Source organism: Helianthus annuus, chromosome 11 (genome assembly GCF_002127325.2).
Source record: "Helianthus annuus cultivar XRQ/B chromosome 11, HanXRQr2.0-SUNRISE, whole genome shotgun sequence".
In the NCBI taxonomy this organism is placed as follows: domain Eukaryota; kingdom Viridiplantae; phylum Streptophyta; class Magnoliopsida; order Asterales; family Asteraceae; genus Helianthus; species Helianthus annuus.
This window is the reverse complement of record NC_035443.2, coordinates 44,553,367-44,580,680: the sequence shown is the minus strand read 5'-3', so window position 1 is coordinate 44,580,680 and position 27,314 is coordinate 44,553,367. Positions and strand designations below refer to the sequence as shown.

General features: G+C 40.4%; 2 long non-coding RNA genes across 2 annotated transcripts; both read left to right on the top strand.

The window, feature by feature from the left end:
• The first annotated feature begins 4,457 nt into the window (after window positions 1–4,457).
• LOC110891975 lies at window positions 4,458–5,866 on the top strand. Its single transcript, XR_002565728.2, has 3 exons — window positions 4,458–4,545; window positions 5,058–5,124; window positions 5,731–5,866. It is a non-coding gene; the product is annotated as an uncharacterized LOC110891975 (long non-coding RNA).
• Window positions 5,867–11,047: 5,181 nt separating this feature from the next.
• On the top strand, window positions 11,048–12,455 carry LOC110891976. Its single transcript, XR_002565729.2, has 3 exons — window positions 11,048–11,135; window positions 11,648–11,714; window positions 12,320–12,455. It is a non-coding gene; the product is annotated as an uncharacterized LOC110891976 (long non-coding RNA).
• Window positions 12,456–27,314: the final 14,859 nt, after the last annotated feature.

Genomic DNA, 27,314 nt, shown 5'->3' with positions numbered 1-27,314 from the left:
TCCCCAGCTGTTCCCAAACAAAAACCCCAGCGCTGAAGCTACAACTGAATTTCGGGACGAAATTCCAAACTAACGGGGGGATGATGTGACACCCCGTTGAAACACGCTAGTTTGGCAGTGGCTGCCTTAACTTTCGGGACGAAAGTTCTTAAAACTTGGGGATAATGTGACACTCTAGGTTTTTCCAAACGAACACCTTGTAATATTTTGTGTATATAAATATTATTAAATGAAAACGTGACCTTTGTGCATGATATGTGTGATATGTATGGAATATATATATATAATTGTATGAAAGTCGAGACCACGACCCGAGACCATGACTCGCAACCACTCGGTTGCGAGTGGGCCACTCGGTCTCGAGTGGGCCTTTGAGCCGTAACCGGTTTGGGCCGAAACCCCAAGCCCAACCCGAAAACCCTCTTGTATAAATCCCAACCTTTTCCCCCACTTGCTTCATTTTACACACAAACACACTCCTTAAACTCTCTCACTAGAAACCCTCTACAAACACCACTTTCCTTCTCCAAAATCTCGGTTCAAGCAAGGATCTCGGACAAGAACTCGGTCAAGATCATCACTCGGACACTCCATCTTCTCGATTCCTTTCTCTTTGTTTTCGGCTCATTCTTCTTCCTCACAACCGGTTAGTGTTAACTTTATGTATAAAAGATTTGTGAAATGTTTATGAACTAGAAATGCTTGGTTAGTGATATTATGCATGATCTTTAGGATGGTTTGTGAGGTTTGCCTATATGTGAAAATCTTTATGTATGAAAGCATGATAATATGTTTACATGGCCAAAAGAATAATGATTTAGGAATGATTATGCCAACCGAACCATGTTTAAGGTTACAAAGTGTATGTTTTACTTGTTCTTGCATAATAATCTTGTTAGAAATAGGTGATTTTCGGTCCAAAATGTATGATTTTGTTAAGGTGAAAACCCTAGAAAACTATGAATATAGGATGAACTTGTTGAATGTGGTTTGAAGATTCAAAAATGGCAAAGTTTGATCTAAGTTTACTAATATTCAGATTAGGCAAAGTTGTTTGTGAAACCTCATTGGCTGATTGCCCGATTTGGGCCTGATTACTTGGTACAAATTGGACTGTTACATCTGCATCATCACGTGTACATGAAAGGGACAGCTTCCGACTCGCAACCACGGCATTACGACTCGAGACCACGCCGTTGCGACTCGCAACCAAAGCGTGACAACTCGAAACCACATGATGCGACTCGAGACTACGACGGTTGCGACTCGCAACCACAACGTGACAACTCGAGACCACGGTTGCGACTCGCAACCACAGCGTGACAAGCCGAAACCTCCTGGTTGCGACTCGAGACCTCCTGGTTGCGACTGGGCTGTCCACTTTGGTTATTGGGCCATAATGTGTATCTTGGGCTATCTGTTGACTGGATTATGTGTTGCTGTTGACTGCTTAAATGTTTAGGCCGGCCCAATAACCCCATGACTGTTTGCTTGTGTGTATGCTACGTGCCAGTTATGTGTATAGATTTTTATGTGAATGCTTGTACACCGAACCTGACCTATGCCGGTAACCATGTTAGGACGTGGTGACCAACGTGATTGACAAGTAACCTAAACCTACCGAGCAACCCAAGGTGAGTTCACAACTTAAAAGCATGCGTCCCGGTGGTTTGGGACACGAGACTAAAACAACCCTATTCCCTTGTAAAAGGGGATACCATTCACATTCCTTCCCTAGTTACTGGGAACAAACTTACTTTTCTTTCCCTTGTATTGGGAAACCTTTTAGTTAATTACTGTTTATACGGAATGCAACCAAACGGCACTAAACGCAACTCTATCACTCAAGTCCCTACTACATAATACCGATTAGTCGCCGGGGCCAGGCGAACGGGTTATTAGTTGATAGCGCTATTTAGGTTTTACCAGCCTCACACCGTGCCCTGGTTTGGGATCGGTCGTGAACTAATGTACTCAGGCATCCGTCAATGATGATAGAACATTGACATCGGGGCATCCTGCGGAAACGCATTCGGTTACCTAGTGTTCGGTATTGGAAAAACAGTTTAGTCGCTAACTTTTGGGGTAGCTCCCCATGGCATGTATAAACGGATAAATTAACTGGTGAAACAAGTTTTTGGTAATTAAAACTGGACAACTAGTGAACTCACTCAGCATTATTGTTGACCCCTTACTGCATGCTTGCAGGTAACCAGTGACGAAGGAGCTTGCTGCTTGGGAATGAGTAGTGTCTGTCCACCCTTGTGTTGGGTGATTACCTTATTTTGAAATATGAACTTTGTTTAAACTGCTTTACTTATGCTTCCGCTACTTATTAACTGTTTGAACTTGAAACCTTAAACTCTGAACTTGATATTTGCTAATCTTATGGTTAGTAAGTATTACTTATGTTAACAACTTAATTATTCGGTATAATTGGTGGCTGGATCCTGGTCAGTCACGCCCTCGAAGCGGGTGTTATCCGCAGGTGGATTTTGGGGGTGTGACATAACTTAAAATAAAGACCTCACCATCTTCAAATTGCGTACAATCATCTCTCTTTGTACCCTCTCCCACTAAAAACCACAATCACCTCCACCTCCACACCCGCTGTCACCACTCCCCACCACCGCCGCCACCATACCCTTCACCTGCCATCACTGACCACCAAACCCCCTGCACCAATCTCACACCACCCACCTTCTCCATCATCACTCCGACTAAGCTGAACCATTGCTATTATCACCTCACAACCACTACTAAGCTAGCTGAAACAAAAACCTAGGCACTTTAAACCCCCCCCCCAAAAAAAAAGCTGTAAAAATCAATAAATATCATTTATCACCAGGAATTCCAACATAATTCAAGTAATTTAGTTCCTCATCTCTTCATCAATAACAACCCAATTGCAGTGCTAAAGCGGTTCTAAACGTTTTTAGTCGACAAAACCCTTGATATTTGGTGAGAGTCTTGACCTAATAACAAAGCTAGATCCAACAACATTGGTGCATAAACACGAAAACAATTAATGACATATGATAATCGAATTCAAAGAAGTAAATCTGAGCCACTCCCCACCACCGCCGCCGCCATACCCTTCACCTCCACACTCACCGGTAACTTCAGATCTGCATTTTATCAACACATCTCCATCATGCCCGGTTTAGTTTCCGTCAAAACGCCACCACGAATCTCCATTCCAGAATACAACCACCAGATCCGCACCACTCCCGACTCAATCAACCCCAAAACAACACCACCGGCGCAACGGAGGCCTCCATCACCCTCTCCGTCATCCTCACGCGCCAAGTCGTCGCCAGATTGGAGCTTCGGAAAGAAGAAATCTCCAGAAAATCAGTTATTACTAGATGAATCCTCTCTCGATAACCCCCGATCTAGGTCCTTTTCTGTTAAAACTCGCGCGTGACACAATCATTATGTTTATTTCTTAATAATTTGTTGTTTAGCTGTTTTGTTATCTATCTGCTACATGCAATCATATTGGCTGTTGTTGACTTTATTGTCATTTTGTTGCTGTGTTATATGACAAACTGTTTAATTGATCACTTGTGTACTCATGTGGATGTTCAGATGTTCAGATGTTCAGAGAGAGGTGAGGGAGAGTGATTGAGTGGAGAAGATGAAGCTTTGTAAGTATATATCTAATACTCCCTCCGTCCCATTAAAAGTGTCATATTTTGATTTTTCAAAGTCTTTATTTATAAACTTTGACCTTAAATAATTTTGTTTGTGTTAGATAATACTTGATGAAAGTTATATGATTTGAGTGTGTTTTACAAGTGTTTTTATCGGGTTAATTTTCATCAAGTTTTATATAACACAAAAAATATACAATTAAAGTCAAAGTTTATAAATAAAGACTTTGAAAATTCAAAATAGAACACTTTTAATGGGACGGAGGTAGTATTTTTATTGAAAGGGTAAAAAGACAAATTTGCCCTTTTGTGGGGTCTATGTGACCAGATTTAACATTGAAAATTAACTGGGTTTGCCCTAAAGGACATAACGTGTATGATTTTGAAACGTTAAGGACAAAACTCATCAATTTTAAAGGTAAAGGACAGCGCCTGAAATTTGGGACAAACATAAAGGACAAAACTTGTAATTTACTCTACTATATAATATGCACTCCAAAACCTAACCATGTGTAACACCCCGAAAATATAAAACTTTATATTAGAATTATATAAAGTATAAATAAATGAGAATTCACCAACTAGAAATTTTAACCTAGTTGGTTAATAGTTTAGAAATAACCTATAGTAGAAATTAAAAGCCACTAAATTAAATGTTGTTCAAAATGGAGGGACTTAAGTTGCCAAAGTTTAAAATTTGTGTTACTAAATTAGTAAAACAAAACCAAACACCCCATTTGGAGGTGTTGGTCGACCAGGAGCAAGAAAAGGGGCGATCCCCACTTCTCAAACCCTAAATCCTGCTTAAACTCTCAATTGAAGGAGCAAATCTGGTCCAAACGAAAATCCAAGCTTAGAATCGTGATCCTCATCGCAAGAGGATTATAAGGTATGTGAAATTTAATGAAAACTCTTAGCTTGGAATTCTCATGAATTGGGGAAAAATCTGAGATTTTAGTTGCATGTTCGTCTTATGATGATTTAGGCATAACTATGGTGTTTAGAGACAAACCCTAGACAAATAGAGGCTGAAATCATGTAGAACTTTGATGGAAACTATGATCACCATTATAGGTGATTAATGGGTTATGTGAATTGGAATGAACACTAGGAAATAGATTGTTAATCTAGTGTAATTTGGTAATTTTGAGATGAATTCAGCAATTAGGAGCTTACAATCATGTAAAATGGTGAATTTATGTGAAATTATGGCTAAATGATAAACTAAAGATGTGATATATAATTATGTAAAAATCTGCTCAAGAAGTGTTTGTTGAAATGCCTCTATGAAGGCTTAGAACTAAAATTCCAAGTTTAAACGCATAATCACGATGTTTAGTGTATTATGCGAATTATGATTTGAAAAGAGAGTTCTAAACATATGATAATTGAACTCAATAGGAACGGGCGCAGGAGCGTCAAGCGGACAAGCGGGTGGCGAACCACGTCAAAAAGGGCTACTTTGAAGGTATGTAACTTGACCCGTTACATTAAGTAGATTTTGATAATCATATAATGCGTAATAGAATTTTTTAGAATAAGAGTTGTTTGAATTAAAGCGAAGATGACGCTACATTGAATAATAGGTCAAAGTTGGTTAGAACTCGTTGGTAGTCGCTAAAAAAGGAGGATTCCTTAGACGAGCCAAACGGGTCGAATAATCAAAATAAGGCATGGTTGATGTCTCGGGATATAATGGATTGATCTTTGATATTGGTTGATTGATAACATATTAGAAATACGAGAATATAGAATATAAGTATGCTAGAAAAGCGAAACCCAGAATTTGGGGTTGAGCATAAAGAACAATTTAGACAAGGTATGGATGCCCAGGGACTACCGTAAATTACGGTGGTACCGTAATTTACGGTAGAGGTCAATTGTTTACGGTGGTTTGCCCCTGTCTTACGGCAGACCAAAAGTTCACAGGACCTACCGTAACTTACGATGACACCGTAAGTTACGGTGGAACCTGCAAAACTTGAAATTTATTATTCGTAATCTGAAGTTAGTTCTCGTGTATATATATTATTTATTAATGTCAAAACTAATGTTTTAATGGTTTTGACCATAGGTGACGTAATGGATCTTACGGATGGCGGTCGAGCGAATAATGAAGAACCGAACACTACATTTTGAAAGCTTCCGCAATATTTTAAATCTTTAGTAGTCTTATGTATGAATTGTAACTACTTGTTAAACTACTTTTGGTATGTTTTAACTTACACACTAGTCGACTAAGGTTGACGTACTTAAGAACTCCGTTAACGGATGTTATGTCACTAAAACAATATTTTGATATAATTAGTATATTTTATTATTAAAATCAAGTGAAAAATTTAAGGGTGTTACAAGTTGGTAATCAGAGCTTAAGGTTGTCAACAAAGTGTTCGGTTCAAGCTTGATCGATCGTCCGGTAAGAATTAACTTATTATGTTAGTAGATTAGGTCTTATGTAAGGAATGAGGAACGAATTGATATGCATGGGAAGAGTGTGTTAACACACTCAAACCCGGAAAGTGCATTAAATGTGAACGGTTAAAGCAAGTTGGGAACTTGGCTAAACCGAAACAAACAAAGCAATGTCATAAATGAAATGTTTAACGCTTGATGTAAACATTTCAGTTTCAAGATGTCGAAAGGGAGCAATAATGATCCGGTGCCGACAAGCACCGAACAAATGAAAGAAATAATTGCCGAGGAAGTAGGAAAGGCAATTGAAGGCAGTCTATCTGGGTTTATAGACAAGATTCAAGGTACGGTGTTGTCACTCGTAGAAGAACGAGTTAAAAGGTTGGAGGATACGGTCAACCTTATGAAAGACAAAACTGGAGAACGTAAAGGGTGCTCATACAAAGAATTCATGGCGTGTAAACCGCCAATCTATAACGGGAAGGTCGACCCGATAATTTGCCAAAGATGGATAAGCGATGTTGAAGGAGTGTTTGAACGAACCCATTGTGACGTAGGTGACTTTGTCGCTTACGGAACGGGTCAATTGAGAAATCAAGCCAAGGATTGGTGGGATAACAAGAAGAAGGAAATGGGAGCCGAAGCGGCGAGGGTTATGACTTGGGACGAGTTTAAGGTACCATTCCTTAAACACCACAGTCCCAAAGCGGTTATTAACAGAATCAAAGAAGAATTCATCCAGCTGAGACAAAAGGGTGAAACAATCGATAAGATCACGGGCATCTTCATGGATAAGCTCAGATTTTGTGTCGAGCTAGTCACCACTGAAGAACCAAATATATATTACTATTACAACATGCTGAGTGCTGAATACCGGGAATTTATGACTCCGTCAAAATACGAGACCCTCACGGAGATTATCAACACCGCCCGGGAACGTGAAATCGAGTTAAAGAAACAAGTGGAAAGAGGTGAGCGAAGGGCACACGATGTAAATCCAAGCCCTACAAAGAAAGCCCGAACGGGAGAATCGGGAAAGAAGGTGGATGCTAAGGGTGGGTCGCCAAATTGTAAAGTCTGCGGGAAAGGACACAAGGGGGAATGTCGATTCAAAGACAAGCCATGCCCCATATGTAATAAGACGGGGCACACGGCCTCGCTATGCCCGGGAAAAGTATCAGTTTGCTACAATTGCTATCAACCCGGCCATAAAAAGTCCGAATGCCCGGACTTAGTTGGAAAGAAAGACGCGAAGGAGTCTCCAGCAGAAGCCCCCAAAGCAAAGGCTAGGTCCTTCCAACTTACCACAGCTGAAGCAAAAACAGAACCCGATGTGGTTTCAGGTATATTCACGATTAACTCAATTCCAGCACGTGTATTGTTTGATACGGGTGCGAATAAATCCTTCATTTCGAATGGGTTTATTCGACATCCTTCATTTGTATTGACGAAATTGCCTGTGCCCTTAGAGGTTGAAGTAGGGGACAATAAAAGTTTTATAGTTTGTGATGTCTGTCGAGGCTGCAAATTAAGCATCGACGATGAGGAATACTTGATAGACTTAATCCCGATGTCAATGGGGGAATTTCAAGTAGTCGTCGGGATGGATTGGCTAGCCCAGCACCATGCAAAAGTCGTGTGTTTCCGCAAGGAGATAAAATTAACATCTCCGAGCGGGAAACACGTTACCATTTATGGCGAAAAAGTAGGTAACTCCATAGTGTGCTCAATGATGAAAGCTCACAAGCTTATGAAGCGAGGATGCAAGGCGTTCATGATATACACAAACGAGCCTGAGAAAGAATCACGGAAGATTGAAGATGTACCGGTAGTAAGAGACTTTCAAGATGTATTTCCGGAGGATTTACCGGGAATACCGCCTGAACGGGAAGTGGAGTTCGGAATCGAATTGATTCCGGGCGCAAAACCCGTGGCCAAAGCTCCATACCGACTCGCACCGTCGGAGTTACAAGAGTTGATGTCCCAAATCCAAGACTTGCTTGATAAGGGGTTCATTAGGCCGAGTGTGTCTCCTTGGGGCGCACCGGTGTTGTTCGTCAGAAAGAAAGACGGAAGCATGCGTATGTGTATCGATTACCGGGAGTTAAACAAACTTACGGTAAAGAATCGATACCCGCTTCCGAGGATAGATGATTTGTTCGACCAACTGCAAGGTGCGAACTGGTTTTCAAAGATTGACCTTAGATCTGGGTATCACCAACTAAGGGTCAAAGAAGAAGACGTACCGAAAACGGCTTTCCGCACAAGATACGGACATTATGAATTCCTCGTAATGTCATTTGGGCTAACAAATGCACCCGCGGCTTTCATGGACCTCATGAACCGGGTTTGCAAGCCAATGTTGGACAAGTCGGTCATCGTGTTTATCGATGATATCTTGGTGTATTCAAAAAGTGAAGCTGAACACGCAAACCACTTACGAGAAGTGTTAGAGACACTTAGACGAGAAAGGCTGTATGCGAAGTTCTCTAAGTGTGCCTTTTGGTTACGAGAGGTACAATTTCTTGGCCACGTTATAAGCGCCGACGGAGTATTGGTGGATCCGTCCAATATTGAGGCTGTGTCAAAATGGAATCCTCCGAAGAACCCTTCGGAAATTAGAAGCTTTTTGGGGCTTGCGGGATACTATAGGAGATTCATTCAAGATTTCTCCAAGATTGCGTTACCGCTAACAAAGCTAACCCAAAAGAAAGAGAAGTTTATTTGGGGTGTCGATCAAGAAAGAGCGTTTCAGACGCTAAAAGAGAAGTTAACACAAGCTCCGGTACTGACATTGCCGGACGGGGTCGAAGATATGGTAGTTTATTCGGATGCTTCACTGTCAGGGCTCGGATGCGTTTTGATGCAACGGGGCAAAGTTATAGCTTATGCCTCGAGACAATTGAAAATACATGAGAAGAAATATCCTACACACGACCTTGAATTGGCTGCGGTGGTATTTGCCTTAAAAATATGGAGGCACTACCTATACGGGGTAAAGTGCACCATATACACCGATCACAAGAGTTTAAAATACTTTTTCGATCAGAAAGAGTTAAATATGCGACAAAGGCGATGGCTGGAAATGGTGAAAGACTACGATTGTGAAATACATTATCACCCTGGAAAGGCTAATGTGGTGGCGGACGCTCTGAGCAGAAAAACGGACTACGACCCAATACGAGTTAGATCGATGCAACTTGTGGTGACCTCGGGTATACTTGAACGTATTCGAGAGGCGCAATTAGAAGCAATGAAAGAAGAGAATTGGAAGAAAGAAAGAATTATAGGTCAATTGAAGGATTTGTCGGATGGGAATGACGGGTTGAAGACTCGATCCGGAAGGATATGGGTCCCACATACCTGTGGAGTGAAGGCGCTTCTACTTAACGAAGCTCATAAATCCCGTTATTCAATTCATCCGGGAGCGACCAAGATGTACAATGATTTGAAGCAAAACTATTGGTGGCCCGGAATGAAAAGGGATGTAGTGAGACATGTAGAAAAATGCTTGACATGTTTACAAGTCAAGGCGGAACATCAGAAACCATACGGCAAACTCCAACCGTTAGAAATTCCGGTTTGGAAATGGGAACATATTACAATGGACCTATTAACCAAGTTGCCTAAAACGAGCCGTGGTTTCGATGCCATATGGGTAGTGGTAGATAGATTGACGAAGAGTGCTCACTTCATTCCGATCCGTGAGACTTATACGTCAGAAAAGATGTCAGAGGTTTACACGAATGAAATAATAGCACGTCATGGGGTGCCGGTATCCATTGTGTCTGATAGGGATACCCGGTTTACTTCGAAATTTTGGCAGGAATTCCAAGAACAAATGGGGACTAAATTGTTCATTAGCACTGCTTATCATCCACAAACGGATGGGCAGAGTGAAAGAACAATACAAACGTTGGGAGATATGATGCGGGCGTGCATTATCGACTTCGGAGGTAGTTGGGATGTCCATCTACCCTTGGTCGAATTTGCATACAACAATAGCTATCACACGAGCATTAAAATGGCCCCATATGAACTGTTATATGGCCGAAAATGTCGAACCTCGGTATGTTGGGGAGAAGTGGGTCCACGGGGGATAGCACCTACTGATATAATCCGAACTACAAATAAGAAAATTGACATAGTTCGGGCACACTTGAAAGCGGCTCAAGACAGGCAAAAGGCGTATGCGGATAAAAGAAATAGGCCAATTGAATTTCAGGTTGGAGACATGGTTATGCTGAAAGTTTCCCCATGGAAAGGCATAATTAGATTCCGAAAAAGGGGGAAACTAAGCCCGAGATTTATTGGGCCATTCAGGATCACTGAACGTGTTGGTAAAGTAGCTTATCGTCTCGAATTACCCGAGGAGTTGAGTGGGATTCATAACACGTTCCACGTGTCGCACCTCCGAAAATGTTTGGCCGACGAAACTGCTCACATCCACTATGATGATATCGAGGTGGATAACAGCCTCAACTATGCAGTAAAACCAATTGCGATTTTAGATCGTAAAGAGAAAAGTTTGAGGAACAAGGTGATTAACCAAGTCAGGGTCAAATGGGAGCACAGGAAAGGTTCGGACACCACGTGGGAGCCCGAAGAGGAGATGCGACGTCTCCACCCAACATTATTTGGTACGTACTTCGGTTTCGGGGACGAAACCCTTTTTAAGGGGGGTGGACTTGTAACACCCCGAAAATATAAAACTTTATATTAGAATTATATAAAGTATAAATAAATGAGAATTCACCAACTAGAAATTTTAACCTAGTTGGTTAATAGTTTAGAAATAACCTATAGTAGAAATTAAAAGCCACTAAATTAAATGTTGTTCAAAATGGAGGGACTTAAGTTGCCAAAGTTTAAAATTTGTGTTACTAAATTAGTAAAACAAAACCAAACACCCCATTTGGAGGTGTTGGTCGACCAGGAGCAAGAAAAGGGGCGATCCCCACTTCTCAAACCCTAAATCCTGCTTAAACTCTCAATTGAAGGAGCAAATCTGGTCCAAACGAAAATCCAAGCTTAGAATCGTGATCCTCATCGCAAGAGGATTATAAGGTATGTGAAATTTAATAAAAACTCTTAGCTTGGAATTCTCATGAATTGGGGAAAAATCTGAGATTTTAGTTGCATGTTCGTCTTATGATGATTTAGGCGTAACTATGGTGTTTAGAGACAAACCCTAGACAAATAGAGGCTGAAATCATGTAGAACTTTGATGGAAACTATGATCACCATTATAGGTGATTAATGGGTTATGTGAATTGGAATGAACACTAGGAAATAGATTGTTAATCTAGTGTAATTTGGTAATTTTGAGATGAATTCAGCAATTAGGAGCTTACAATCATGTAAAATGGTGAATTTATGTGAAATTATGGCTAAATGATAAACTAAAGATGTGATATATAATTATGTAAAAATCTGCTCAAGAAGTGTTTGTTGAAATGCCTCTATGAAGGCTTAGAACTGGAATTCCAAGTTTAAACGCATAATCACGATGTTTAGTGTATTATGCGAATTATGATTTGAAAAGAGAGTTCTAAACATATGATAATTGAACTCAATAGGAACGGGCGCAGGAGCGTCAAGCGGACAAGCGGGTGGCGAACCACGTCAAAAAGGGCTACTTTGAAGGTATGTAACTTGACCCGTTACATTAAGTAGATTTTGATAATCATATAATGCGTAATAGAATTTTTTAGAATAAGAGTTGTTTGAATTAAAGCAAGATGACGCTACATTGAATAATAGGTCAAAGTTGGTTAGAACTCGTTGGTAGTCGCTAAAAAAGGAGGATTCCTTAGACGAGCCAAACGGGTCGAATAATCAAAATAAGGCATGGTTGATGTCTCGGGATATAATGGATTGATCTTTGATATTGGTTGATTGATAACATATTAGAAATACGAGAATATAGAATATAAGTATGCTAGAAAAGCGAAACCCGGAATTTGGGGTTGAGCATAAAGAACAATTTAGACAAGGTATGGATGCCCAGGGACTACCATAAATTACGGTGGTACCGTAATTTACGGTAGAGGTCAATTGTTTACGGTGGTTTGCCCCTGTCTTACGGCAGACCAAAAGTTCACAGGACCTACCGTAACTTACGGTGACACCGTAAGTTACGGTGGAACCTGCAAAACTTGAAATTTATTATTCGTAATCTGAAGTTAGTTCTCGTGTATATATATTATTTATTAATGTCAAAACTAATGTTTTAATGGTTTTGACCATAGGTGACGTAATGGATCTTACGGATGGCGGTCGAGCGAATAATGAAGAACCGAACACTACATTTTGAAAGCTTCCGCAATATTTTAAATCTTTAGTAGTCTTATGTATGAATTGTAACTACTTGTTAAACTACTTTTGGTATGTTTTAACTTACACACTAGTCGACTAAGGTTGACGTACTTAAGAACTCCGTTAACGGATGTTATGTCACTAAAACAATATTTTGATATAATTAGTATATTTTATTATTAAAATCAAGTGAAAAATTTAAGGGTGTTACACCATGCTGTCAACCAACCTCATGGTTGAATATTATGTGACAAGGGGGAGACTTATCTTAGTTTTAGACTCCTCATTTTGAGCTTTCAATGAGTGTAACATTCATGAAGAAAACTAGCAAAAATGGTGTCCAAATGAGTATCTAAACAAGATATATTTTATGTATTTTCGTCTTTTAAGTCTCGAGTGCATTCCTATCATCAGACTCCCATGAACTCACACACCTTGTTTATCCTTTTTAGGATAACTTGGTGAATTCCATCCTTCCGAAATCAACTCACTCGCTCTTTGTGCATTTACCTTTGAAAACCGTGAGTATGCATGAACCCTTTTTCCGCTTTAAGTCACTTTTGGGTTGTAACAAGTATGATTATTGAACACGCAAACATATGTAATCAATTTTATGCAAACACTCAATCCACTAAACATGCTACTTGTCACACAATATGTTTATACATGCTAGAATACTTTTATGCACACTATTTGTCATTAACTTTGTAAGCATACCTTAACATGTATAGCGCTATAGGAGTAGCACATCTTCCGTTTTGTGGTCATTGTTAAGTATTTAATCAATACGGTTTTATTCGCTTTGGTGATAACATTACACTAGTGGACACTTTGGTTTGACTTATAGTTTATGCATGCTAATATGATATAAAACGTTGTGTACAATTCTCCATGTTAGATTTGAGACATTTTATACATACACTATGTAGACCAAACTTGTGTGCTCACCGACCCTTTTTGTCTTGACAGATACTTTAATACATGTTGCAGGAAATGTATGATGTTATTCAACAAATCTATTTAGGATGGATTTAGAAACACACTAATTTTATTTATGTATTCCTTATGTTTCGTCTTGTTATTTTCCAAGTTTTTGTAATCTCTTTTGAAACAATGTATCTTTCAAAGCTATGAATGAAATGAAATTTGGTTCTTAAATTATTATCACAAATAGTACGGTATGATGTTTTGAGCAATCTTGTTTGTCTCACTTCAATGTTTTCGTCATCGGTTGGGGTGTGATACCATGTCCGTAGTAGAATGACGGTCATATTCATGGGGAGACTTTCCTTCAAGAATTTTCAAATCACTGTCATTGAGATCAATAGGGTCAGCGTTTTTAACAGTTGATCTTATCTGTTTGGACACACCGACATCATGAGGAGCAGTCTTCTTATTCCTCTTATTATCTTTTTTAGACATGGACACCTCCATGGGAGGAGGTGGTAAAGGAGCAGATGACGCTGGGACGGGATTCTCAACATTAGGAACAATGAGATTAGGACCACCAACATGAGGAGCAATAGGAGCATCCAAAAACTCCCCACTGTCAGCAAGCAAACTTTCAAAATCATCACCACCAAGATAGGTAGACTCATAAGACTCAACAACCGGTTTCTTACCACTAAGCAACTGTCGAGACTCATATTAAATACCATCCATACTCTTATTAGACAACACATCTAGCAAACTCATTTATGCAAAAATAAAGTAGGAAAAATTAGGGTAGGAGAGGAAAACAAGTATATAATAAAGAAACAAGCATGGAAGGATCACCTCTGTCTTCCGTTAAAAACACAGGATTTTCAGTACGAGTAAAATATAAATGACTAACTCCGGCTGTAACAAGAACATGTTTGTGATAAGGACGAGCATAGGTTAAAGGGGTTTGAAGAAGGGTAACTACCGCAAATCAAACATCTGATCACGAAGAAGTGGAAGATCAAGGGGGCCGACATGATCACGATGAGGCATTTGGAAGGGAACCAGAGATTTCTTAATCTAAAAAAAAAAAATTCTTTCAAGTGTTTCAATGACGGTTTAATCCAGTGTATACACCTTGGACTTCCCTCTTTCAACATCTCATTGGTAAGTCAATCGCTACTACAGGCAATATGGAAAAATTGATGAAAAGGAGGAAGAGTTGGTTGCAAACCATGAGCGTGGCAAAGCATCTCAAAATGAGTAATTTACTGTAAGATGAGAACTCATAGATTTCAAGCCCCAACGATTGAATAGCTTGAAGAAAAAATGAGTAAAGGTCAATCAAAGATGGGAAAACTCAAAATATATGGTGTACAACCCCATATAACCGTCGTGTGGATCACTGATAACCGTCTCGTCAAAGGGGAGCATAGGGTCATACTCCTCCCCAATAAGATATTGAGTAAAGTGATCCACCAAGGAACAATAGTTAAGCTACGAATAATGAAGGTGAAAATCGTTTTTCCTACCCGTTTGCAAAAAAACACACAGAAAAATTAAAGAACAAAGAAAGAAACTAACCTTCCAGAAAAGATGAAGGTTCGAAGATTAGGAAGAAAATGAAAGGGTTTATGAAAAATGTGGGCAGATGTGAAGTATTAAAGGGATAACTGCTTGGTAAACGTGAGACAGTTGATGGGACATGACTGATTTGATGGGCGCAGTCACAGTAAGGGCAGTTAGGTCATCGTAACATCAATTGGACCTTATGAACAATAAAGGTATTCTGAAGATAAGGAGAAATCTGCCCCGCTTGCATATTAAAGAACACACAAGCAACCTGTATTGGGGGTGATGACGGGGGTGGGTTTAAACCCACTTTCCCTCCTTAATAGCTAAAGAGATCAAGGCGCCATTTGCCCGAGTACAAGTAAGGAGGAAACCTCTTGTCATCTTCAAACAGACAACTCAAAGACACAAATATCGTGGTAGATCATAATCTCACAAGTCAAAGGTGGGGCATAAAGACAAATGAGTTGTAAACCAGGAATAGTGACAAAAAGGGTGTAGCCGTTTCAATAGAAGAGAAGTCAAATAATTTCAAGGGAATGCTATGGGTAGACAAGAAACTGAAGGAGGAGAAAGAGGTCCGCTACCTTTCTTCTCCTATAGAAATCAAGGGTCTTGCTTAGAGAATGAGAAGCTAGTTGACTGGTTATAAATAACGGCCCAATGGTGCACTACAACACACACCGGATACAAGACTTGTCTTAAGACTTGTAGCCTGGTTTTCTCTTACTCCCTCTCTTGTAATATGTTTACTTCCCCAGTTGCAACTAGTGTACATCTTTAGTTGTAACTAGAATTGAGACCCGCCGCAATGCGGAGGGGATTCTTTAGTTATAACTAAGTCGACCTAGGATCCGCACGTTATGTTAAACCTGTCAAACGGGAAAAAAAATAGACGATGTAAAAACGTTCACCCATACACGCACGTTGCGTCGTGTTAACTCGCAAAATTTAGAACGAAACGTAAAAACGTTAAATCAAAGACGCACGTCGATGTGTTAAGTTACAAAATTTAGAACCAAACATAAAGCGGAAAATTTGCAGAAAATGAAAACTATAAAGGATCAAAGTTGAAAGTAAAAAAAGTTGTGAGAATATATTGCTAAAGATAAAAAGTTTTGGGTTAAAAGTAAAAAAAATGTAGTTTTGGATTAAAAGTAATATGAAATACTTTTGGGTGAAAAGTAAAAAAAATCATTTTTTTTGGAAAACCCCTAAAGCCAAGGTTACGACAACCACATGCATAATCATTTTTTCTTTGGAAAACCCCCAAAGCACACGCGGCGTAAAACGGTGTCAAATAGTACTAATGTCACACAACCGTGATCGACCACCAACACTGACTCGACCTAGGATCTGCTTATTGCGACGAACCTGTCAAACATGAAAAAATAGAGGTAAAAACGTTGAACCACAGATGCACGTTGCGCCGTGTTAACTTGCAAAATTTGAATCAAAACATAAAAAAATTGAACCACACTCGTACGTTGCGTCGTATTAACTTGAAAAATTTAGAACTATACGTAACGAAACGTAAAAACATTAAACCAAAGATGAAAAGTATAATTGATAAAAGTTTTGAAGTTAAATTGGAAATAATGAAAAGTTATGAGTTAAAGTTAAAAAAACAAATTTTGTATGGTAAAAATTGCAAAAGGTAAAAACCTTTGGGTTAAAACAAAAAAAAATCAAGTTTTTGTTTTTAAAAAATCCTCAAAGCACAAGTTACAAGTGTTTATGCTTGAAAAAGTTACTAATTTATATATGAAATAATATGTGTTTCCCTTGTATATCCATACCACTTGTTCTCATTGGCGGACCCATTGAGAACTTTAGGGGTAGACACCCATCTTAAGAAATAGTGTTACTTTTACACAAAATTCTTGATCACCCTTTTTTGAAGTTTGATAAACCCTCTATAAAGAAAAAGAATCATGAGACTACCACTGCTCGGGATGGATCATAAGTCGGATAGTATCATGACATTCATATGACGTCCCATTTTTGGTGAGGAATGAGAACATGTAAAAGGGATAAGTTAGCTAATAGTCAGTCACATATGGTCAAACGAATTATAATAAAATCTATGTAAAGGATACATATCAAGTAACATGGATGAAGAAAGTAATTAAAAACATTTAAAATGAAACTATCGTGTCAGCACAAAGATTGGAACAATGATTCTAGACGACTAACGGACCTACTTACATTTTTTACTTAAAATTGTTTACTCTTCTATTTAAAAAGTTATTTTCTTTTTGAACGGCTATTAAAATACTTAATAATTTAACTTGGCTCTGAATGACGTAGGCCTATATAGAACTTACTAAACATCTAATTAAGTTTTACTAAAAACATCACAGAGGCGTGCTCCTTTCATCTACCATAGCCTCTCCAATCTTGTATTGTCACATTATTTTTACCTTAAACTATATTAACATTACAAAGTTACTAGCATTACTTTTTTCAACTATCCTATAATCAACGGCTCCACCCATTTACTCATCAATCATACACAACCTTTCATCAACCCTTCTTCGACAGTGGCGAAGCTTGAAAAAAAAGTTCGGGGGGTCGGAAGGTAACGGACCTAAAAATTTTTTTCTATCGCGTAGTTTCGAGGTGTATGTTCGGGTCGGACATCGGTGATTCGATTCGGGTCGGGTCGGGTCAAACATTAATATCAAATAAAAAACGTTCTCAAACATTAAAAAAAAGTTATCATTTTATTCTTCCCCATAGCATAATCTAATAACAAAACAAGTTAACAAATCACCCTAAATTTCAAACTCTAATTTCTATCTAAATCAAATCACAATAAGATTAAACAAATAAAATTAGACATAGTTACTGAAAGATTCAACAAGTTTAGGGCAAAAATTCGGATCAATTCTACCCCTAATTTCAACCTAAATCACATAAATTGCAGCCCTAAATTAAACCTAAAGATAAAAAACACACACCTTTAACCTTTGGAAGATTGAAGAAGTCAAACAAGAGTACAAGATCATAACAACGAGCAGCGTTTTGGCTTATGTTCTCGAACAAAAAGCTGAAGTGAACAGGTCTGGAACCTGCGTTTTTCCCCCCTTCTGCAGTTCTGGCTTGTGGCTTTTGTTCTTCTAGTCGATGTCTCAAAGTAAACGAATTTGAGTTTTTTTTTATAGGGTAGGCTTTTAAGTTGGGCTATATAATCATTTGATTTGGGTTATATAATATACATTCTAGTATTCTACCAAATATAATGATTTGGGCTAAGTAAATATTTTATTTGGGCTATATAAATAAAAAAAATTAAAACCGGGGGTCGAAAACGTATACACCTATTTTTTTTAATAAAACCGGGGGGTCGAAAACGTATATACCTACAAAATCCTATACGAAACGTACATATATAACACTACTGACCGAAAAGTTCAGGGGGTCGGGCGCCCCTCCCCGCCCCTTAAATCCTTCGCCCCTGTTCTTCGATGACATATATCTGCCTAACCTACACGCAAAGGTGACGGTGGTGTACCCGATTAGGGTACATACCCGGAAACCCTACCTGTATGGCGCCTTTCCACCCTTATTGTTTTACCATATATCCTTATTTTTATTTCTGCTATATATTTTTAATAAATCAGTAAAACTTGTATCTATATAAAAACCATTCAAATTTCAATAATTTTCTATTACAATAACCGACTAAAAGCAAATTTGCTTCTTAGATATATATAAACCATTCACAAACTTAACTTATTTTAAATAAATTTTTAGAACGCTACACTAAACTAACAAATTATCGTTATCATTATATAATAATTAAATTTCATAAGTATTCAGTTTTTGTCTATAAAGTTTGATGTATTATTCGTATTTGTACAATTGAGTTTCTTTTTTTGTGTTTGAGGTGGAGGTCAAAGAGAGGATGACATTGCTGACTATTTCTGAATCCACCATTTACTATCTTGTATTTCTTTCTTTTTCCGTTTCTCAATTTGTCAAAGTTTTAGTTTGACAATATAAAATATAAAAAATGTCATATTCATGCGTAATCTTATTAACTAAGACCTTGTTAATGTTATTCGTGTATATATTTAGTTTTCTATTTCGTATGAAATATAAATTGGTATAGATATTTTTTCTTATCATCAAATCCAGTTAGGTTGACGTAAATGTCTAGAAGTTTTTTTTAACACCCATTAATTTCACGTTTGAGTTATAAATTATCCTAGTATTTTTTACGTCGTGCGTTGCGACGAAACTGAGCAAACGATAATGTAAAAAAACGTGTTTGAAAATAAAACATATTGCCAAACCATTAGAACAGTTTAGTTTATAATTATATCGTTTTATGATACCAAATAAATACTTTATTGTGAGTACAACTTCGTATTCAACAAAACTTATTACGGAATGTCAAGGAAAAATCAAGCACAACTACGTATTTAAGTTTTTAGAAAAAGGGTATAAACGTAAATTGTTAAATAAGTATCAAATTAATTGATAAATTAATATATGTTCTAAAAAAGAAAAAAATATACTAAAAAAAGGTAAAGGGTGGTTGACACAAACCCACATCACCCAGCAAATCGTGTCGTTTTCCATGGTCTCGGGGGATGTGGATGATTTCATCGTTGGGATCCGGAAACCATGTCAAGTAGTGGTTGACACAAACCCACGTCACCTAGTAAGGCTCGGGGATGGTGTTAACCTCCTCGAACGGGGTTTTTCCCTCCCTATTCAGACTGTTAATAGCATTCCTATCACACCCCAACCGATGGCGGAATCATCGGGGCATGACACTGAGCGAAACAGATTGTCCAGAAGTTTCCACAACAACTATCATTACTATTTAGTTTAATTAATACGTCCCATACAGTATCCCAAATAGTAAAACAAATTATTACAGATAACAACTAGTCAAATATTCTGTTCCGACAACTCAGATTTAAATATAAATATAAAAATTGTTCAATTGCCTCTAGAGACTCGATCTGCAAGATCTACAGACAACTATGCTCTAGACGCTTATTCTAAGCTCGCCTTCCTAGTAGATAAGCATCCTAATTGCCTGTCACATACGTTAAAATAAAGTCAATACATAAAATGTAAAGGTGAGCATACAAGTTTGATAATAGCATATAGAGTTCGAAATAGTTTACGCATAACCAGCACGTACACAGAGGAAAACGAAGCATGTTAATTATCGACATGGATCTATCGATACCAGTGACTGCGGATTGACTGTCCGAGACAGTTCGCAATACATGATTACCACCGTAATCCATGCAAGTAATTGTCCTTAACAATCCCTTGTGAACGGTTGCTGAGTCCAAACTATAGTACTACGTCGTTAACGCAGGTAGACAACATTCCACGTGTAAACATAACAACAAGCATTCATTTAGTCACGTAATACATGCAGAATGGTTAGCGTTTAAATAATTGAGTAGTGTGTTCGATTGTGATTTTAGATAAGTAACGTATGTAACACCCAAAAGTGCTAAAGCAAAAAGGGTTCGAGTATACTCACAGCGATTGATTGATGGATTGAAGGGAGCGCTTAGGAGTAGGGTTAGCCTGAATAATTTGATAGTATAACGATGAGTAACGCGCTAAATGGAAACAAGTGATGATGGGTCGAACAGCCTGGTCTATCGAACTGCAGGTTCGGTCGATCGGGTTGTTCGTTCGGTTAGACAGTCCGTTCGGACAACCTGTTCGATCGGCCAGTACGCTCGATCGGTTGGACTGTTCGAGTGGATTGTTTATTCCTTTGAGTAGGATGCGTTTGTGTATGATGGCTTGTCCTTTTGAAGTTTTCGTTGTAGTATTTGAGAACACTGAAGTGTTCTTACCTTTCAGGTCGATCGATCGAACAGCCTGTTCGATCGGCCGGCTTAACCGATCGGTTAGATACTTCAGTAGTGAGTCCTCAGCAGGATGTCACCTGATCGAACAGCATGTTCGATCGGGTGGCACTCCGATACATCGAACAAGTTGAAAATCGGTTAAGTGTTGAAGCATAGTATCTCATGATCCGAAGAGTAATTCAACCCAAACCGTAGTTCGATCGAACAACACTTCGTTCAATGCTATTGTCAAAGTGTGGGGCCATGTGCTAGTCGATCGGCTGGCCTGGTCGATCGGCTGACATGTCTGATCGGTTGGGCTATTCGTTCGAACAGCCTGTTCGTTCGGTCAGCATTCTGACCTGGTCGGCCTGTTCGCCTAACACTTGGCTGTTCTGATTGTTTGACGTTATATCGAGGTATTTTGACAACGAGCTGAACCATGGCACTTTCGTTCTTACTTGTTTCCCCTGCTCGGACAGGAATCACCCAAGTCCGGCCGGTGAACGTTTCGGAACGGTAGTGTAATGTTTAACCCGAAATCGGTGAACCTTGTAGATAGAATCCGAATCTTGAATCACACCACCATTAGAATGATTAGTGAGTTGGCTCAAGCTCCGTTTCTACCGGTTTGAAGGCATTGAGTGTAAAAGAGTTAAAAGAAAGTTGGAAATCCTTCTTTCAATCCTTCACACCATGTAAATGTTCGGATCTGTGATAGATCTTTGTTTGTTCATGTGGAAATCGGCTAGATCCAAGTGATTCTTGGTGGATTGAGGCCAAAACATGAAGTTCTTGAAGAACACCATGATGACATTATCCTAGAACACCTAGATCTTGATGATTTCACGGTTAGAAATCAAGATTTGAAAGATAGAAAGGTGTAGGAGTGTGCATAGATCAAAATCGTAGAAGATTTAGGATGAAATCTTACCGGGATTGAGAGAAATCTGAGAAATAGTGAAGAACACGAGCTGGTCGGTCAGAGGGTTTCCAAAAGTGGAAAGAATGACAATGACATGCCTATTTATAGGCTTCCAAAAGGGGAAAGAGCTGGCCGATCGGCCAGGCATCCCGATCGGACAGCCTACTCGATCGGACAGTCCGTCCGATCGGCTGGGCTGTTTGATCGGCTGGGCTGTTTGATCGGCTAGGAGCCTGATCGATCCACAGCCTGCTTTGAGCGTTCGGTGCGATGATTTCTAATATTTCGATTTCGACTGAAGACGATTCGGATACGATAGAGTTTCCTATTCAAATTACTTTTAATCCCAACCACTATATCTACATACAAGCATCTATATTTCACATCATCCTTTCGCTACCATTCATCATAATTCGATTTCGATTGAGTTTCGAGTTTCGATTCGATTGATTACCACACATAACATAAAGTAAGCACGCACAGGTAACACGTAAGGCACACACACACGTAATATAACACCAAATTCGCATAATTCGAGTTTCGAGCTCAATTGATGATTCGATTAGCTTGACTATTGATTGATTGACTTTATCGCATTGTTACTTCCTACTATTCACAGCATTTCGCGTCGATTAAACATTGGATCCGTTCGATTACTTTTGATTAATAACACTTACTCCACATAATACAAATAATAAAACATAAAATGGACTAACTACAGTCAAAGAAGTCAAACTTGACTTTGACTTTGACTTTGACATTTGGTAACACGGGGTGTTACAGCCTCCCCTTGTTTAGGGAATTTTGTCCCGAAATTAGGCTGAAAGCTACACATCACCGTGAATGGTCTTACCAATTTCTCGCTTTAGATCTTTATTTAAACAACTGCGGGTACTTAGCCTTCATGTCGCTTTCGAGTTCCCAAGTGAACTCCGCGCCTCGTTTGCCATCCCATCGGACTTTCACGATAGGGATGCGCGAGCGTCTGAGCTGCTTGGTTTGGCGATCCATGATTTCGACAGGCTTTTCCACGAAATGCAGCGTTTCGTTGACTTGAAGGTCGTCGAGAGGTACAATCAGATCATGGTCAGCTAGGCATTTTCGGAGGTTTGACACATGGAAAGTCGGGTGGACGTTACTAAGTTCCTCCGGTAGTTCGAGTCTGTAGGCGACTTTTCCGATTCTTTCCAGAATTTTAAAAGGTCCAACATATCGAGGCGCTAGTTTCCCTTTCTTGCCGAATCTGACCACGCCCTTCCAGGGTGATACCTTTAGGAGTACGTAGTCGCCAACGTTAAATTCAAGGGGCTTGCGTCTTCTATCGGCGTAACTTTTTTATCTATCCCTGGCCTTCGACATGTTGTCTCGAATTTGGAGGATTTTGTCAGTCGTTTCTTGTAGTAATTCGGGACCGGTTAATTGCGAGTGACCGATCTCGTGCCACACAATAGGCGATCGACATCTTCTTCCATATAAAGCCTCGAATGGTGCCATTTGGATGCTGGCATGATAACTGTTGTTGTACGAGAATTCGACTAACGGTAGGTATTTGTTCCAACTACCACCGAAGTCTATGACACACGTACGGAGCATGTCTTCAAGAGTACGGATTGTTCTTTCAGTCTGTCCGTCGGTTTGAGGATGGAATGCGGTACTTAGGTTAAGCGACGTACCGAGAGCTGCTTGAAATGTTTCCCACAATCGCGAAGTAAACCGAGCATCATGGTCTGAAATGATGTCACGAGGCGTACCATGATTACAAATGATCTCGTAGGTGTAGATTCGGGCTAGTCGTTCTACCTTGTAGTCTTCCCGTATTGGCAAGAAGTGGGCTGATTTGGTCAGATGATCAACTATAACCCAAACGCTGTCGTGACCTGATGGCGTGGGCGGAAGTTTGGTTATGAAATCCATAGCTATACTCTCCCACTTCCATATAGGGATTGGAGGTTGTTCGAGTAAGCCAAAAGGTCGTTGATGTTCAGCCTTAACTCTCGCACAAGTCAGGCAACTTCCAACATAAAGAGCGATATCCCGTTTCATGCCCGGCCACCAGTACTTGTAGCGAAGATCCTGGTGCATTTTATCGGCACCGGGATGTATAGAATATCGGGATTTGTGGGCTTCGTCCATTATAATCTTTCGCAAGTCGGTCCGCTTGGGGATCCAAATTCAGTCCAGATAATAGAAGATCCCATTTGCTTTGCTGACAAGCTGAGCTCCATCGTGATAGATCCTCTCTTTCTTCAAAGTGCGTTCGTTAAAGCAACCATGCTGGGCTTCGCGGATGAGGGCTTCGAGATCATGCTGGGCTTGGGTATTGCGAATACTGAGCAAATAACTCTGTCTGCTGAGCGCGTCGGCAACAACATTTGCTTTGCCTGGGTTATAACGAATCTCACAGTCGTAATCGTTAAGAAGTTCTACCCATCGGCGTTGACGCATGTTAAGTTCTTTCTAGCTGAAGATGTGTTGTAAACTCCTGTGATCGGTGAAGATCGTACACTTGGTACCATACAGGTAGTGTCGCCAAATCTTCAATGCAAAAACAACTGCGCCTAGCTCGAGATCATGGGTTGTATAGTTCTTCTCGTGGATTTTGAGCTGACGAGATGCGTAAGCTATAACCTTGTCCCGTTGCATGAGAACACAGCCAAGACCAAGGTTGGAAGCATCACAATAGACAATGAAATCGTTGTTTCTGTTGGGCAACGTGAGAACAGTGGCATTGCATAGCATATGCTTGAGGGTTTGAAAAGCAGACTCTTGTTCGGTTCCCCAAACAAAAGGCTTGTCTTTATGAGTAAGGGCGGTAAGCGGCACAACGATTTTGGAGAATCCTTCGATAAATCGTTGATAATAGCCCGCCAGTCCGAGAAAAGAACGAACTTCAGACGGGTTTTTAGGCGTAATCCAGCTCTTAACTGCTTCAATCTTCGCGGGATCGACATGAATACCTTGACCATTAACGATGTGACCTAGAAATTGAACCTCCTCTAGCCAGAATTCGCACTTGGAGAACTTGGCATAGTGTTGATTCCCCTGAAGTAACTCGAGAACCAAACGTAGATGTTGCGCGTGTTCGGCTTTCGTCTTGGAATAGATCAAGACATCGTCGATGAACACGATGACGAAACGGTCTAGAAATGGCTTACACACGCGATTCATCAGATCCATGAAAACCGCGGGCGCGTTAGTTAAACCAAAAGGCATAACAACGAATTCATAATGGCCGTATCGAGTACGAAAAGCGGTTTTGGGGATGTCTTCCTCTTGAATGCGCAATTGATGATAGCCTGAATATAGATCGATCTTCGAGAAACACTTGGCACCTTGCAGCTGATCAAATAAGTCATCGATTCGAGGTAAAGGGTAACCGTTCTTGATAGTTAACTTATTCAATTCCCGATAGTCGATGCACATCCTGAACGACCCATCCTTCTTTTTAACGAAAAGGACTGGTGCGCCCCAAGGAGAGGTGCTCGGGCGAATAAAGCCTTTTTCAAGTAACTCCTGGAGTTGGTTCGAAAGTTCCCGCATTTCGGATGGCGCGAGTCGATAAGGAGCTTTGGCAACAGGGTTAGCTCCAGGAATAAGGTCGATACGAAAGTCGATATCACGACTTGGCGGTAGTCCAGGAAGATCATCAGGGAATACCTGAGGAAATTCTCGGACCACTGGCACGTCTTTAACTTCGGCCTTCTTTTTCTTTTCCTTCTCCGCTACTACAATGTTGGCCAAGAAAGCTCTGTATTCCTTGCGGAGATACTTGCTAGCTTGGATACATGACATGAGCTTGAGACCTTTCGAAGCTGTTTCACCGTACACAAATAATAGATCACCATTTGCGAGCGAGAATCGAATCATTTTATCAAAGCACACAACTTCAGTATGGTTTTCGCGAAGAAAGTCCATGCCTACTATGATATCAAAGCTTCCGAGCTGCATTGGAATAAGGTCGATAGGGAAGATATGATTGTTGAGCTCGAGGGTGCAATCACGGAGAACAGAATTAACGGCGACAGTTCTTCCAGTAGCAACTTCGACTTCGAATGACGAGGGGAGATAAGAGCGCTTACGACTAAGGAGCTTCTCGAATTCAAATGACACAAAGCAGTTATCGGCTCCAGTATCAAACAAACACGATGCATAAATACCATTCACAAGGAACGTACCATTAACCACGTTGTTGTCAGCCTGGGCTTGACGGGCGTTGATGTTGAAGGTTCTGGCACGGGCTGCTTGTTGCTGCTACTGCTGAGGCTGTTGCTGCTGCTGCTGTTGGGGCTCTTGTTTCACCACCCTGTTCGGGCACATGTTTGCAAAGTGGTTAGGATCACCAGATGCAAAGCAGACTCGAGCATTGACCACGGGTGCTTGAGATGCGGGTTGGCCTTGAGGGGCTGGGAGTAGAGCTTGATGAGCGGTGGCTTGAATTGCGGTGTTTCGGGGACCATAGCGACAGTTCACAGTGAAATGACAGTAGAGATTGCAGTGAGCGCAGAAACGACATGCGATTCCCAACGGATGATGATATGAGCATGTCGGGCAGAGCGGGTGGGGACCTGTGTAAGCACGCTTTGCTGGCGGTGCATTGGTCACTGGAGCTGGTCGGTGATGAGACTGCTGTTGAGCCTGTACGGCCTGCAGAGGGGCAGCAGTTGTTTTGACAGCACAGTTCTTGTTGTTGGAGCTGCTGTTGTTGTGCTTCTTCTTTCAGCGTGATGACTTGGATGGTTGAGCAGTGGAGTCGGCGGTTGCTGCAGTGGTAGCTTGATGCAAAGACTTGGATGGTTTATCCCAGAAACCAGACTTTACCCGCTTGTCTTTGATCTCGGTGGCAAGCAAGTAGGTCTCCTCGATTGATGATGTCTTGGCGGCGTGAACAAAGTTGGCTACACAATCAGGTAGAGCTCGAATGTACTTCTTGATGGCCATGTCTTGCGTTTTGACTTGATCGGGACGATAATGCTAAGCTGCTTGAAGCGAGCAGTTAAAGCAACGTTGTCTCCGTCCTTCTGCTTGATGTTCCAAAACTCATCCTCCAGCTTTTGGCTTTCATGGGGAGGGCAGAATTCGTCCATCATGATGGCCTTCAGCTCTTCCCAAGTCAGCTCATAAGCTGCATCATTCCCGCGTTTGTTTCGTTCGGCCGTCCACCAGTCTAGAGCTCGGGACTGGAAGACACCGGTCGCATTTAGGGTACGGAGATTTTCAGGACAGCTGCTTTAGCGCAGAGTGACTTCAACCGAATCAAACCATTGAAACATGGCGGTAGGGCCATCTTCTCCGGTAAACTCTTTTGGTCCGCATGCCTTAAACTGTTTGAAGCTGAAAACGGTCTTGTTAGCTTCTTTAGGAGCATCGGTTCGCGAATCCTCAGACGATTTGCTGACGTTTTCATACACCTCGCTTACAGCTTTTGCCACTTGCTTGGCGATGATAGCAGCGAGACGCTTGTCTCTCTTTTCTTGGCGGGTAAGAGGGGTTCGGTGTCCAGATGACGACATGGTCTGCAACGGACATTGTCGTAGGTCTCAGACACAACAAATCGAATCTCACCTCACACGTCTACTACTTACTAAAGCTCAGGAACACGATAAGGCATGAATCACATAAACACATAGGCACAAAACCACAGATTCACGTAATCACAGAAGCACATAGAGCACA